The 15547-nt window shown below is 42.8% G+C and overlaps 1 long non-coding RNA gene across 1 annotated transcript in view; it reads left to right on the top strand.

Annotated features, from left to right (window-relative positions):
* The window catches only part of LOC116457878 (uncharacterized), a 68368-nt gene extending 53114 nt beyond the window's left edge, over positions 1-15254 (top strand). Inside the window, exon 3 of the long non-coding RNA XR_004245132.1 lies at positions 15022-15254. This is a non-coding gene — a long non-coding RNA (uncharacterized LOC116457878). The remainder of the gene's footprint in view (positions 1-15021) is intronic.
* Positions 15255-15547: the final 293 nt, after the last annotated feature.

Genomic DNA, 15547 nt, shown 5'->3' with positions numbered 1-15547 from the left:
ATTTTGGAGTTAGGCAGACATGACTTGAAAACTCAGCTTTTACACTTACTAGTTTGGTGACCTTGGGCAAGTATCGGTTTCTTTATCAGAAACATACTCTTTGTCCTCATGGATGGAGTCTTTCTTTCTTTTTTGTAAACAAATCAAGACGGTATTCAACAGTAAAAAGATTAGTAGTTTGTTCAAGGAAAAGAAAGGAGAAATGAGCAGGTGGAGCCCATGGAATCTTTAGGGCAGTAACACACTAATCTATATGATACTGTAATGGCCAATACACAGCGTCATGCATTTGTCAAAACCCATAGAATATATCCAAAAGAGAGTAAATCATTTTACCAAAAAGACACATGTGTGTTTATCACAGCACTATTCACAATAGCAAAGATATAGAATCAACCTAGGTACCTACCAATGGTGAATTGGATAAAGAAAATATGGTACGTGTATACCATGGAATACTACACAGTCACCAAAAAAAAGAATGAAATAATGTCCTTTGCAGCAATATGGATGCAGCTGGAGGCCATTATCCTAAGTGAATTAACACTGGAACAGAAAACCAAATATCGCATGTTGTCACTTATAAGTGAGAGCTAAATATTGGGTCCTCATAAAGAAGGCAACAATGAGGCTGGGCGCGGTGGCTCACGCCTGTAATCCCAGCACTTTGGGAGGCCAAGGCGGGCGGATCACGAGGTCAGGAGATCGAGACCATCCTGGCTAACATGGTGAAACCCTGTCTCTACTAAAAATACAAAAAATTAGCCGGGCGTGGTGGCGGCCGCCTGTAGTCCCAGCTGGGAGGCTGAGACGGCAGAATGGCGTGAACCTGGGAGGCGGAGCTTGCAATGAGCTGAGATGGTGCCACTGCACTCGAACTTGGGCGACAGAGCGAGAGTCTGTCAAAAAAAATAAAATAAAATAAAAAAAGGCGACACTGAGGACTACTAAAGAGGGTAGGCATGGAGCCGGGCAAGGATGGAATGTCTATTGAATCCTATGCTCACACCTGGGTGACGGGATCATATGTATCCCAAACCTCAGCATTATGCAGTATACTCATTAACTATACCTGCTCAAGTACTCCCTGCATCTAAAATAAAAGTTGAAATAATTTTTTTAAAACAGACAACAGATTCTCCAAGTCATTGTGGTTGAAGAAGAAAATATATTCATTTCAATTAAGAGACCTAGCCTTAAATTTTGCCTTTGCCAGTTGGTAGCCTTGTGACTTTGGACAAGTTAAATAACCCCCCGAGCCTCAGTTTTCTCATTTGTAAAATTTAATTAGAAATAACCTCAATTATCTACTTTCACAGGGTTATTACAAGGGTTACGTTTTATCATGTACCTTAAATTTTAATAAATTGTAAAATTTACACTGCAAGAAAACCCACAAAAAGCCATAGGATGTACATCACAAAGAGTGAGCCTCAGTGTAAACTATGGACTTGAGTTAGTAATAACGTAATATTGGTTCATCCATTGTAACAAATATAGTACACTAATGCAAGATGTTTATAATAGGGAAAACTAGGTGAAGGTAGAGAAGAGTATATAGGAACTTTGTACTTTCTGTTCAATTTTGCTGTACACCTAAACCAGCCTAGAAAAAAATCAAGTCTACTAGTGATTCTTTTTTTCAAGGAATACTTGACTATTCCTTACCCCAAATTGCCTAGCCCAATGCCTTTCAAACTTTAACGTACATGTGAGTCACCTGTACTGCAGGTGACTTTGTAGGTCTAGAGTGGTGCCTGAGATTCTTTCTGCCTTTCTAACAAGGAACGCTACTGATCCATAACAACACTTGGAGTAGCAAGGCTCAAGATTGAAGCAGTAATTGTCTAAGTAAAGCGACTGGAAATGATGGGTACTCCACAAAGTGAGACACTTGCTAATAGGATTCCCTTCCCTACCATTGTTCAGTAACCTTAGGATCAAAAGAGACCCTAACGCTGGGCTCTGTGATTAGCTAAATGGATACTCCAAACTTCAGGGACTTTGCACTTAAAAGACAACTGGATCCATTTAGGAATAATTCCCAGATAAGATTCAGGTCACAGACAGGTGTGATGGCTCATGCTTGTAATCTCAGCACTTTGGGAGGCCGAGGCGGGTGGATCATAAGATCAGGAGTTCGAGACCAGCCTGACCAACATGGGGAAACCCCTGTCTCTATTAAAAATACAAAAATTAGCCAGGCATGGTGGTGCTCACCTGTAAATCCAGCTACTCTGAAGGCTGAGGCAGGAGAATCGCTTGAGCTCGGGAGGCAGAGGCTGCAGAGAGCTGAGATCCTGCCACAGCACTCCAGCCTGGGCGACACAGCAAGACTCCGTCTCAAAAAACAAAACAAAACAAAACAAAAGCACAAGATACAGGTCACCCAGTTAAATTTGAATTTCAGATAAGCAACAATAATTTTTTAGTATATGTCCCACATAAACTTGTTCCCCCAGGAACCAATTCACTTAACCAAGGGAATGCCTCTCTTTGGTCACTTTCTTGTCCTTCCCTTCCTTAGGAGCAAGTGGCCAGTAATGACCATGTGAATGGAAATACTGAGCATGTATAGGAAATGCTGCTATTCATTTCTATCAAATTACTGTTAACGTGGTGTACCTGACTTCATCGTTTACAAAACACTTTTACATCTTTTAGTCTAGTGTTTATCAAACTCTGACATGTATGCAGATCACCTGGGGGATCATGTTAAAAATGCAGATTTGGGCTCAGCAGTTCTGAGGGTTCACATCTCTAACAAGCTCCAGGGGGTCTGATATTGCTGTTCTGTGGCTCATATTTTGAACAGCAAAGGTTTAGATATTCCCAGATGATAGATAGGCTATATCAACACCCATTTTATAGTTAAAGAAGCTAAGGCTTAGATTACATAGACATTCTCAGGTATACGCAGAGATGGAGGAGGAAGGGGCGTGGAGCAAAAGCGAAACTCACTAAGATGTATGTCAGGCTCTCTACCATACATCTGCCTCTGCAGAGGAGAGAAATCCTGGGTCTGCATCCCTTTTTAGTCCTTCGCAGGCTGCGTGATGTTGGAATAATTATTTGGCCTCTCTGAATCTCTGTTATCTCAAAAGTAAAGAGGTAGGGTAAACCTCTCAAAGGCTTCCATGAGAGGCTAATGAGATCTGTGAAACGTTTATATTCTGTAACAGGATACAAGTAGTAATCGTTGTTTTATTATTATTATTAAATCCTGAATATAGCCCTTTAGAAGGTTGTTCTAAGTAGTTTACATGTATTCACTACTCCTCACAGCACCCCTGCAAACTAGGTACTATTGCTAGCATCCGCCTTTTACAGTAAACTGAGTCATATAGAGGTTACTTGAACTGGCCAAGGTTACAGAGCTAGTAGGAGCAAGATTTGGAGTCTGAGGCCTGGGCGCGGTGGCTCACGCTTGTAATCCCAGCACTTTGGGAGGCCGACGTGGGTGGATCACGAGATCAGGAGATCGAGGCCACGGTGAAACCCCATCTCTACTAAAAATACAAAAAAATTAGCCGGGCGTGGTGGCGGGCACCTGTAGTCCCAGCTACTCGGAGAGGCTGAGGCAGGAGAATGGCGTGAACCCGGGAGGCGGAGCTTGCAGTGAGCCGAGACAGCGCCACTGCACTCCAGACTGGGCGACAGAGCAAGACTCCGTCTCAAAAATAAAAAATAAAAATAAAAAAATAAAGCCTATGCTCTTAATCTCTAGCTATATTACTTCTCTCTGGGAATTATCCCCATCTCTCCCCCTGCTGGTTTTATAGATAAGGAAAATGAGGTTCAGAGAATATGATTTTTCCAGTGGTCAGTCATATAGCAAGACTGTAAATGTAATGAGAGCTCAGGCCACAGACAAGTACCTACTGAGTGCCATGCAGCACTGAGGGGGAGGTACCTACTGAGTGCCATGCAGCACTGAGGGGAAGAGGAAGCCTGGGTCTTCAGAATGAGGGAGCAGAGACGGGCTGGGCAAGGGGAGAGAGGCCACGACTCAGTTTGGCAACTTTAGTATAATCTTCTTTGTCAGGCAACCCTACTGATGCTTTGGGAAAGGTAATCAGTGACTTCCGAATGACGATGAAGCTCTGAACCTGCTTTCAGGAGGTGAGGGTGGCAGGACATCAGACTCTAGGAAGGAGTGACTCAACTGAACAGATGAGCTGCCCAGCCTGGTCAGCTGGTGTTTGCAGGGTGATCCAGGAAAGAGTTCCTGACTCCAGCCATGCTAAGAGCAGTGGACTCAGACAGACTTGTGTTTGAGTCTTAACTCTCCCTCTTATTACTTAATGACCCTGGGCCTGTGACTTGACCTCTCTGTGCCTTGGTATCCTCATCTGTAAAATAGGGATAACAATTGCACCTATTCCAGAGTTGTTGGAGGATACATGCAATCACTCATTTATTATTACTGTGAAATGAGAGATCTCAGGAAAGCATTTACCATGGTGCCTCAAGTAAGCTCTCGATCAACAAGGACTGTGGGTCAGAAGGAATAAAGGAAATACATTTCTGTAGTAATGGAGCAGTGGGAGGAAAAGACCAACTGGCTAAAGCCATTAAAACTCACCATCAGTAAAAGTGATTTGCCTACTCAAATCTTAGAGTTGGGTAACTGCCATTTCCCTAACAAGAAGATGCAAATCAGTTTATTTGCCTGTGGGGACTGCATTTCTTTCTTCTTCTCCTTCCCCAAAGACATCTGTTGTAGGAGAAGAAATCTCAAGTATGCTGAGTAACTGCTTTGTGTCAGGTCCCGTATCGAGATCTTTCTTTTATACCCATCTAACACCTTTTCCAGGATGTAAATTCTACTAACTCCATTTTATAGAGGAGGAACCAAGTCTCAAGAGAGGTTGAGAGCTACATCCAACATCCTAAGCTCTGGAGTAATACATCCTGGATTCAGATCCACTTCTGTTCAGCCAACATCAAGACTGGTGGGCTCCTTCCAAGGAGTCAAAGCTCTCCCTGGGCCCAGCCAGTACTCACCAAGGCTTCTGCGATGATACATTAGGTGCCAGATGGTCTTGAAAGCACTTCATCTACGGGCACACAGTCATTTTCCCACAGGCTAGGTGGTTACGTTTTATTAGCCCCACTTCACCCCTGAGGGGAGGCAATTGAGTTAATTATTTGAACTGAGAGCCCCTTGGTGGTATCAGCTGAGATAACTATCGCAGCTCCTGGCTGCCAGCCCTAACCAGAGCTTTTGTTCGTTATCTTCCCTCAGAGAAACTCGGCACTCAATTGCTCATTAACATGATTTGGATAATTTTCTCAACAGCCCTCCAGTGGAGCAGCTAAAGGAGAAACTGTAAAAGCCTGTGCCATTCAGATGGCCCCCCACCCCCAACCTTGCTCTTTCTTTCCTAAGTAGTGGAGAAAGAGATCTGCATTTGAATTCTGGCTGGGACATTCACATGCTGGGTGATCCTTATTATTTCCTCTCCCTAGGCTCCCCATTCCTCATTTGTAAAATGATAATATAAATACCACTTGCTTTATGAGTTGTTTCAAGGACTAAACCAGAAGGAAGTTAGCAAGAGGGAGGGAGGTTGGTTGGTTTATGGAGTGCCTAACGGGGAACAGAAAATGCATGGACAATATTATTTGATCATCACAACGATCCTATGAAATTAAGAAAAAGAAACTGAGTGATAGAGCGATTTACTCAAAATTTTACAGCTAGCAAGTGTATGTAAGGGCAATGATTCAAACGCGGTTTGGGTGACAAAAAAGCCTAAACTATCACTCTCATTTGCTCTTCTTCAATGTTCTTATTCAATTTTTTTGTTCTTTATTCTCTTTCATTCTTTCTCATTCACTCTTATTTGCTCCCTTTCTTTCATTCTTAGTCGCTCCTATTTCTCTAGATAACCAGCTAGAAAAAAGGAAAGATAAAAGATTGGACAAAGATATAGCAGTCCGGATAGTAGATGAGAGGTCTGAGCCCTGGTCTTTTGTGTAGACTGTGAGCCTGAGAGAGAGACAATTAGGGATTGGGTGGGTTAGGAAAGCAAAGAGTCTTTCCTGTATGAATTTACATTCCGAGGTTCGAGGCCAAACCCAAGGTGAATATTTAACCCCTGAAACAACTCCTGTAAGTAAAAAAGAAAACTCCCATCTTTTTCTTCTATCTCAATTTCATAGGTGAGGCTCAAATCTCACCTAGAGCCTGAGTTCAAAACTCTGGCTCTGCCACTTTAGCAATGAGACTTTGGACAAAGCCCTCCACATCCCCTGAGTCTCAGTTTCCTCCCCTGGGCCTCGTAGAAACATCCCTGCCCCCAGGATTTAGGTGAGTATTAAACTAGATCAGGCAGGTGCAATGCTCAGCGCCTGCTTGGCACCCAAAAAGTGCTTGGCAGTACTAGTCTTTCTGCCCTCATTAACCCAGTGACTGACTTATAACCCTGCTTTCCTCAAAACTCTTCTCCAACATAAAGGTCTTTTGTAAATGTGAACTTTTCCCTTTCTGCAGACTTCCCATGGTGATCTGGCCCCTTTAACTACAGAGATGTCAAGGAATCTTTGTGAATCAGCCATCAAGTGTGGGTTGCTTGACGTGACTGTGGGGTTAACTTACAAGTGACTAATTTTTGGAGGCAAGATTTTGTACTCTTCCCACTGGTAGCACCGTAGCTGGGTGTAATTACTTAGCTGATGAGTTTACTGAGGGGCTCATTAAAGTTTCAGTATTAATATCCATATGAATACTTTCAACAAAACCTTTTGTTCTTGGAGTAGGGGATGTGGGAGGTAGTTACAGGAACTGTCTTGCTTTTCCAAATTTAATTGTCTAAATACAGTGCTGCCTCAGCAATCCAGGACATTTTTCTCACTCTCTCTTTCTCTCTTTCTTAACAGACCTCTGCCAAAAGCCTACTTTGGCAACAGGAATGATTAGTTTGTGTTTCAGTAAACTTGCTGCATCAGAGTCACTATCCCAGCAGGGGCAGAGGGAGTTGAAATGTGCTCTATTTAAGCAGTTTGAACGGTTATTTATTCAAATTGAGTCTGGGGCAGAGGTTGTGGGAGTTTTTGATAAGAGGAACTTAATGGCTCATAAGCAAGTCTTCTCTCTTTTAGCAGATACTTTGGACTACACATGAACGTCCTAATCAGTCTCCCTAAAGGTAGATCGGTCCCCTTTCCAGAGTCTGCTGAATTACTCACATTGTTCAGAGCGCTCAGCATTCTGCAAAGCTTTGTTAAATTAATCTTCACAACAACACCCAGGAGGAAGAAGTACCATTAGCACTCTCATTTTGCAGGGGGGAAACTAAGTCTCAGAGAAATTAAGGAATTTGCCTAAGTTCGCATCGAAATAAATTGGGAGCATCAGCATCTTACCCAGCTTTGTCTGATTTCAGGGCCTGAGCTCATACTCCTCTGGTATTTGCAGCAGTTTCGGGGCTTCTTGCACACCATTCGCAGGCTTGCCCAGGACCATGGATTTTATAACTGGAGGGGACCTGTAGGTAGGGCAACCAACCGTCCTGGTTTGCCTAGGAATGACGGGGTTCCTGTGACGTGAGACTTTCAGTTTTCAGGACCAGTCAAACTAGGATGAGTTGGTCACCCTATGGGATGAAAGGCTGCTGAAACTACCAAAAGAGATAAAAAGTGAAAAAGCTTCTAGACTAATATGAGGTATTCTTATTACCTTTTCCCCTCTAAATTTGCAGATGAGAAAACTGAGGCTCAGAGAGGAAAAGTGACTTACCCAAGGTCACGTATCTCGTGAGTAGATGGAGCAGTAATTGGAAAACAGATCTTGGGATTCTCAAATCATATCTCTTTTCCAATAAGGGAGGCTGCAGAGTTCAAGCCAAGGTGCACCTATTGAGCTCCTACTGCATGAGCAGTTAAGCTGTGGGTTAGCAAATGCCCAGGAGAAATAGGAGGTGTCCAGGTAATGCTGTCAAGTAGAACTTTCCATGATGATGAAAATGTCCAATATCAATGCTGTCCAACACACTAGTCACTAGCCATATGCACCTTCTGAGTACTGAAATGTGGCTAGAGTAACAGATAAACTGAAGTGTTAGTTTTATTTAATTTTAATTAATTTTAATTTAAATAGTCATGCATGACAAGTGGCTACCACATTGCAAAGCACTGGTCAAATGGATATGATTAGTATTTCAGAAGCATTTTATTTCAGAGAACAGATTCTGTAGTGTGCACATTCTTGAAGAGGAAATGCTTTTTCTTTGGAAGGGAAGATGGGGCAGAAAAGAAGCACCATTCATGGATGGCATACTGGCATACTGAGTAGCAGCACTGAAGTTAACATTGTTGCCTTACTCTTCCAACAAGCTTGTGCAATGGGCATCAACTTTCCTAGTTTATGAGTGAGGAAAGTGAAACCCACAGAAATTCAGTAAACTGCCCAAGGTCTTATTCGTAGAATGGGAATTTGAACCCGGGTCTGAATCTAAATCATGTCCTCTATCCCGTGCATTACCAACTTGAATGTACATATGAAACATCTGCAGATCTTGTTGAAGTTCTGATTCTGGAGGACTGTGACTGGTGATTCTTCCTTTATAACAAGCTCCCAGGTGATGCCAAGGCTGTGGCTCATGGGCCACACATTAGCCAGAAAAATTCTCTCTCTTAAAAAACCAAAACTTCCTCCCTTCCTTAACAATCAAGAAACACTAGATACCTACAGAAAGGAGGATAAATTACAAGCTGTAAAATAATCATTAAAGTTCTGAGAAAGAAAGTGTGCCCTTGTTGACTTGAAAGAGGGCACCTTCCCCACTGGGCAGTGGAGTGGCTCTTCACCAGGCGAGGTTCACCTGCTGTCCAGTCACATCTCAGTTTCATCAGGTGATGCAAAATCAGCCAGGAAAGGGTTTTTAATCCAAAGTGTGGGGTAATCTAAAGAACATGTGCTTTGGAATGAGGCTGGTTTGGGGAAGAATCCCAGTTCTTCCCCTCTCCAATGATATGACTGTGTATGAATCATCCATCCCTCTGAGCCTTCATTTTCACCCCAGGGAAAATGAGGATGAGCATTTGTAATTCATGGAGATGTATTAATAGTAAAGACCAAGAGAAATCCTATGTGTAAAGTGCTTGACAGAGAGCACCCTTAATAAATGAGTGTCTCCTCTGCCCCTCTTTCTCCCTGGCCCTCTGGCTCCTTCCCACCCTTCCTGTTTTTCTCAGCTCTTTTAGGAAATCTTCTCCAAGGGCAACTCTGAGTGGTGAAGAGAGGATGGAGTCAGTTGACTCTAGACTTTGTCCCAGTCTACTACTTTCTACTATGACCTCCAGCAGGGCTGGGAGCTACACAGGCCAGGGACTTTGTTTTCTTCCCCTTCTTCCCTCAGGGCCCATCACAGAAATGTCTTCAGGCCCTCTTCACCACCTCACATCTGTATCTCAACTCCAGGTGGGAAACACAGAAAAGACAGAGAGAGTGTGTGTGTGTGTGTGTATGCGAGAGCACTAGTCTCATCACTAAATTGTCGGTGCTGAAATCCGAATAACTTTAATTTTAAAAATTAATTATGTGATCTCTTTGACAGGCAGCAGAGTTCATATCAAGGGCCCATGTTTTAACTGAATATAACGATTTTTTTTTTCACCTTGGAAGAGTCTTAGAGGCAAGACTAGAATGTTAATCTAAAAGGAGTGCAAATTTCTTCAACAACCATTCCCACAGAGGAAGGTGAGCTCAGACTCACTTTCATCTGTCCCTCTCCCCCATGTGCTTGGCCAGGGTAAGGGAGTCTCCTCAGGAGGGCCCCTCAGTCTCCCAGACAGCTGACTCTCCCTGTGTAAATAATTCTAACGCTCTCAGTTATTCATCATTCATCTGAGCCACCTATTGAACTATAAGCTTCAGGATTAGCTTTGTACAACCCACACCCAGCATAGGGTCTGGCATATATACGTGTTCATAAATGCAACAAATAAACATTTATTAATATGCATTGATTTGTTCAGTTTTGTTTATACCTCTGTGGTGGATTGCAATATTGATTCCAATTCTACAACCCACCCCACTGCCATCTTTTCCACAGCTAAGTCCCCTCCATGCCTCTACCATCCACACACATGCACTTTCTGATGCTGTAGGTTTTGGGTGAGACCAGAACAACCTCAATTGTAAAAAAAAAAGCTTTAAAAATGCTCCACTTTTTTTTCTCTTTTAGCTTCCCCCCACATACCCCACCCTCCTTTTTTTTTTTTTTTCTAAATTTGAGACAAGGTCTTGCTCTGTTGCCCAGGCTGGAGTGCAGCGGCACAATTTCAGATCACTGTAACCTCCACCTCCCAGGCTCACATGATCCTGAGTCAAGCAATCCTCCCACCTCAGCCTCCCAAGTAGCTGGGGCTTCAGGTGCACACCGCGGCACCCGGCTAATTTTTGTATTTTTTTTTTTGTAGAGATGGAGTCTCACTACATTACCCAGGCTGGTCTTAAACTCCTGAACTCGAGCTATCCTCCTGCCTTGGGCTCCCAAGGCACTAGGATTACAGGTGTGAGCCACAGTGCCCAGCAGCTTTCACCTTTAAATTTTAAAGGTTACCATTGCAGGCCTCAGGCATGACAGACAATGAGCAGGTGAAAAACCAATAGAAAAGTGTTCGAAAACTCCTGTGTTAACCACCAGGCTTCTGAATATATCACTGTGGTCCACAGAGAAGGCGGGAGAAAGTAGCAAGAAGATGCTATGTCAACTACTACAGCCTTAAAACAAAGGTGGTGTCTATGTAGCTAAAATTTTTCCTATGTAGCTTATGTTATTTTTGTTTAATCAAGCAAATAAGAGGGTTTTTCCATGGCAAACAAACAGACTCCAATGCATACCTTCTTTTCTTCTTTTTAACAATGAATAAAAAAAGGAAAGAAGGTACAGTTCTAAATTGACCCAATTTATTTTTCTTTTCTAAATGAGATTAAGATAAAAGTTGGAGAGAGGCCACTCAGATATGCTCAGAAATGATAGCTCAGTTTCTAACGGTTACTCAGCTTACATCTGATTAAGGTTTTCTGTAAAACGAAATTGTTCCTCATACCAGGCCCACTGGACCTGGACAGCCCTAGGCTGGGTCCTGGCCTCGCAGTGCTGGGTCTCTCTGGGGCCCAGGCTGGGGACTGCAGATCCTGAGCTCCTGTCATTTCCCTCCCCTCCTTCCTTCCTTCCTTCTCCCCTGGCAAAGACTGTATCCTGTTGCTCTGAGCAAGGCTCAAGAGAAAGGCCAGCAACAAGTTATTGTGCTGGGAAGGAAGACAAATGAGTCCCTTTTCTGTGGGGCTCCTGGCATCCTGTTGGAGGAAGGAAAGGACAATGCTTTGAGGGAACTGGCTTTGCCGACCCCCTCCTGGCGGGCTCTCCCCTCTCCTTTCCGGTGTAGCGTTTGTCAGCCCCAAAGCCTCCACTTCCTGAGTAATCACTAGATGCACGTGTGAGGTATGTGGTTCCCCTATACCCAAGGCAGATTCCTGGCCCAACTTCAGGAAGTGCAGCTCAAAGAGCCCTGGACCAGGACCCTGAAACAAGGGAGAGTCTTGGCTCCTCTCTCTCTACCAGGGTAGCTACTGCCAGATCATTTCACATCTTAGGGCCTCTGTTATGGCAATTGTGTAAGTGCCTTCTGCACACTTGAAACTGCCCCCTGCATCAGGGATTCCCACACCTGCCTGTGCATCTGAGTCACCTGGGGAGCTCTGTTGCCCTACACTCTTCATATGCCACGCCTGGACTCCAGGCAAAAAAAAGCAGACACTCCATCCCCAGAAATGTTCTGTGATAATTCCAGTCCCCCTGAAATTAAAAACAAAAAACAAACAAACAAAAAACCTATCCTTCCCTGTCCTCCTACCTAGCTCTTTCTTATCCCCCTTCAATAAAGCGGTGGATTGATAGGTACACAGATACAAGAAGCAGTAAGGAGTAGTGGCTAGAAGAGTGAATTTCAGAGACAGGCTTCCTGCAATCAAAGCCCAGATCCACCGCTAGATATGTAAGCTTGGGTAGAACTTCGAACCATTAGGTGCTTGCCTTTATTTATCTGTAAAATGGTAATAATAATAATATTACCTTCTAGGATTGTTGTAGGGTTGAGTTAATATGTTCAAAGCTTTTAATATAGAATTTAGCTAATCGAGGATACTATATAAGGGTTAACTATTATTATTATTATCCTAGAGGTTCATTGAACATATAATGAACTTTTTTTTTTTTCTGGACCTAATATCAAGCCAAGCACTGGTGACTTAGGAATGAATATGACACATTTCCTGCCCTCAGGAAGTTTTCAGGTCAGTAGGGAAGCCAGACTTATGAAGAACCAACCATAACAAAATATTGTTACAGGATGGATCCCCCTAGGAAGCAGGCTCAGAAGGTGTTTAGCACTCAGGATGTTCTCAGGGAATGCCTTGAGATCAACACTTGTGGAAGAGGGAAAGGCCACAAGCAGGACTGGCAGAGTAAGAAGGCAAAGCATGATGCAGGCTCCAAAACTATCTTGGCCAACCCCACCAACAGCTCTGGAACTAAAATGACCCTTCGCAGTTGTCAAAAGTGAAGCCAAGAAAGCCAGAGCTCTTTATATTCCTGTATCAATCAGTCACTGGATGTAGGTTGCTCCAGGAAGGAGTGTGACTTGGGATCAACCATCTCTTCCCTAAAGGTTGACAGTACTCCAGGAACTAGAGTAACAAGTTCTTGATTGAAAAGGGATCTGGAGCCAGGTGCAGTGGCTCACATTTGTAATCTCAGCACTTTGGGAGGCTGAGGTGAGCAGATTCCTTAAGCCCAGGAGTTCGAGACCTACCTTGCCAACACAGTGAAACCCTGTCCTATCAAAAATTACAAAAATTAGCTGGGTATGGTGGCACGCGCCTGTAATTCCAGCTACTCGGGAGGCTGAGGCAGGAGAATCACTTGAAACTGGGAGGTAGAAGTTGCAGTGAACCAAGATTGCACAGCTACACTGTAGCCTGGGTGACAGAGTGAGACCCTGTCTCAAAAAAAAAAAAAAAAAAAAGAAAGAAAGAGAGAGAGAGAGGAAGGAAGGAAGGAAGGAAGGAAGGAAGGAGATATGGAAGATGCATCCCAGTGTCCACCTCAAATCTATAAGGTCAATTTTGATGAAACGACAAAAAGTACAGAGAAGAAGATGAGTAGCTAATAATATATATTTAAAACCCTGATATTTCTATGGCATTTTATATTTTTCAAAGCATTCTCTTAGACAAAAGCTTACTCATGACTTCCAGTCTAGGGTCTTGAGGTAGGTTGGGAAGCCATATGTTGTAAAGGAGAAAGCTTTGGATTCGGAGCAGAGAGGACACTGTGAATTGCAGCTCTGCCACTGTCTAGCAAGGAGTTTTAGCATGCCTTTCATGTTTTCTAGGTCTACTATGTGAAAAGGAAATGATCATACATAATTCACACATTTGCTGTACGGATTTAATTAAATGATAGACAAAAAGTAGAGTGGCACAAGTCAAACTCAAAAAATAGTAACAACAAAAACAATTTCAAACTAAGCAACAGCAATAAATGTTACCTACTATTTTACAAATGAAAATACTGAGACCAATAAGGGTAAGATACTTTCTTAAGAACTCACAGTCAAATGTAGGTACATCCAAGACTGTAACTCCCATACTGAGATCAGTTTCATGTGACCTCATAGCTTGTCATCTTACCTATGGAACCCACAGAAGTTGATGAACCTCTGAGGGATTGATTCAGGTGTTTTGTTTGTGATGAACATTGGAAGGAATCTTAGAGATCATCTTGTCGCCTTCAGAAGTCCGGAGCTTCATGTGGCCCAGTCTTTGCATTGACTAGAATATAAAGAAGCATAACCCAGTAGTAATTAGAAACAAATTCTCATTTTCTCTTGTGTCCTTTGAAAACTTTAAGAAAGATCAATTCCCAAAAAACATGTCTCAAGAAATCTTTCCTTTCTTACTAATTTATTGAATTTGACTGTTGTTGCAGGACCACATGCTCAGCAAACACACTGGCACTCTTTCTCAAACTTCAGCCTTCAAGGTGCTATTTTCTTTCCCATATCTCCTCTCAATTCTTTATAATGTAGATGAACTGAGTTTCTGTCTTCTGCCTTGTATGGACTACCTCTCCTGCTTTTCTCTACCCATATTTCACATAAAGCACCACAAAAATCAAGGACTCATATTAGCAAAGATAGAAATCTCCATAGATGGACTGGGTTCATGAGAGAGGAGGAAGGAGAATGGGGCAGAAATGGTACTCAAAATTATTAACAATGGATATAGTAAAGTATATTAGTCCATTTTCACACTGCTGATAAAGATACACCCGAGACTAGGAAGAAAAAGAGGTTTAATTGGACTTACAGTTGCACATGGCCGGGGAGGCCTCGGAATCATGGTGAGAGGCAAAAGGCACTTCTTACATGGTAGCAGCAAGAGAAAATGAGGAAGAAGCAAAAGCTGAAACCCCATCATATCTCGTGAGACTTATTCACTATCACGAGAAGAGCATGAGAAAGATCAGCCCCCCATGGTTCAATTACCTCCACCTGGATCCCTCCCACAACACATAGGAATTCTGGGATATACAATTCAAGTTGAGATTTCAGTGGGGACACAGCCAAACCACATCATAAAGATACCTATGAATCAGAATAGATTAGCCAAGGAATTGGATTAGGGTCCTCAAGGCCCTCTAATGTCCAATGACCTAACCATTGGGCTGCTGACTCACAGGGAGGTATGGAAAATCCTGGAGTAGAGTCTGGAATGGCTGAGGTAACAGAGAGAATATTCAAGGGACTCAGGGCAACAGAAATCTATCAACTGGTATAAAAATGTTTCAATTTTTACTATTTTAACAACTGGTGCAGCCTTACAGGTACATGGCAAACTCTCTCCAAAGCCTGAGCTCTTACCACCACCCCACATTCCCCAAAAGGCATGCAAGGAGTCTGACTAGGGAAAACCATAGCATGTTTCCTCTCTTCTCTCTCTCATAGGCATTATAGTATTCGTAGCTTTGGAATCAGAAGACCAAGTACATACAAGAGAACATAGCCTTGGAATCAGAAGACCAAGAAACAATTTAACTCTGCCCCTCCAGACCTCTGAGAACTTGGGCAAGCCTCTTACCCTCTGTGAGTTTCAGTTTCCTCATTTATTTAATTGAAATAATAATACAGATCACCTGAAATGTAATGAAAATTAAACATCCTTATGTAGGTGAAACCAATTGGCAGCATGCCTGGAATATAGCGAGTGCTCAATAAATGCTTTTATCCCCCACATTCTGTCTCTTGTATTTTCTTTCTATACCCTACTCCAATTCCCTTGGATTCATACACCTGAATTGGAAACACCCAAAGTCAAAAAGAATAAGAACAGTCTTATTAGAAATGTAGCATATTACCAAGATCTGCAAATTTCTGCCCAGAGCAGGTGGTTCTAATAAAGAAAGTTGGATCTTATGTTGAGTTCTTTTCTGTCCAAGAATAGAAGACCTTCCCTCTTCTCCAGTAGTGAAGA

The sequence above is a fragment of the Hylobates moloch genome, unplaced genomic scaffold, assembly GCF_009828535.3.
Source record: "Hylobates moloch isolate HMO894 unplaced genomic scaffold, HMol_V3 SCAFFOLD_18, whole genome shotgun sequence".
Taxonomy (NCBI): domain Eukaryota; kingdom Metazoa; phylum Chordata; class Mammalia; order Primates; family Hylobatidae; genus Hylobates; species Hylobates moloch.
The sequence above is the reverse complement of the archived record's forward strand: the minus strand, read 5'-3'. Positions and strand labels throughout refer to the sequence as shown.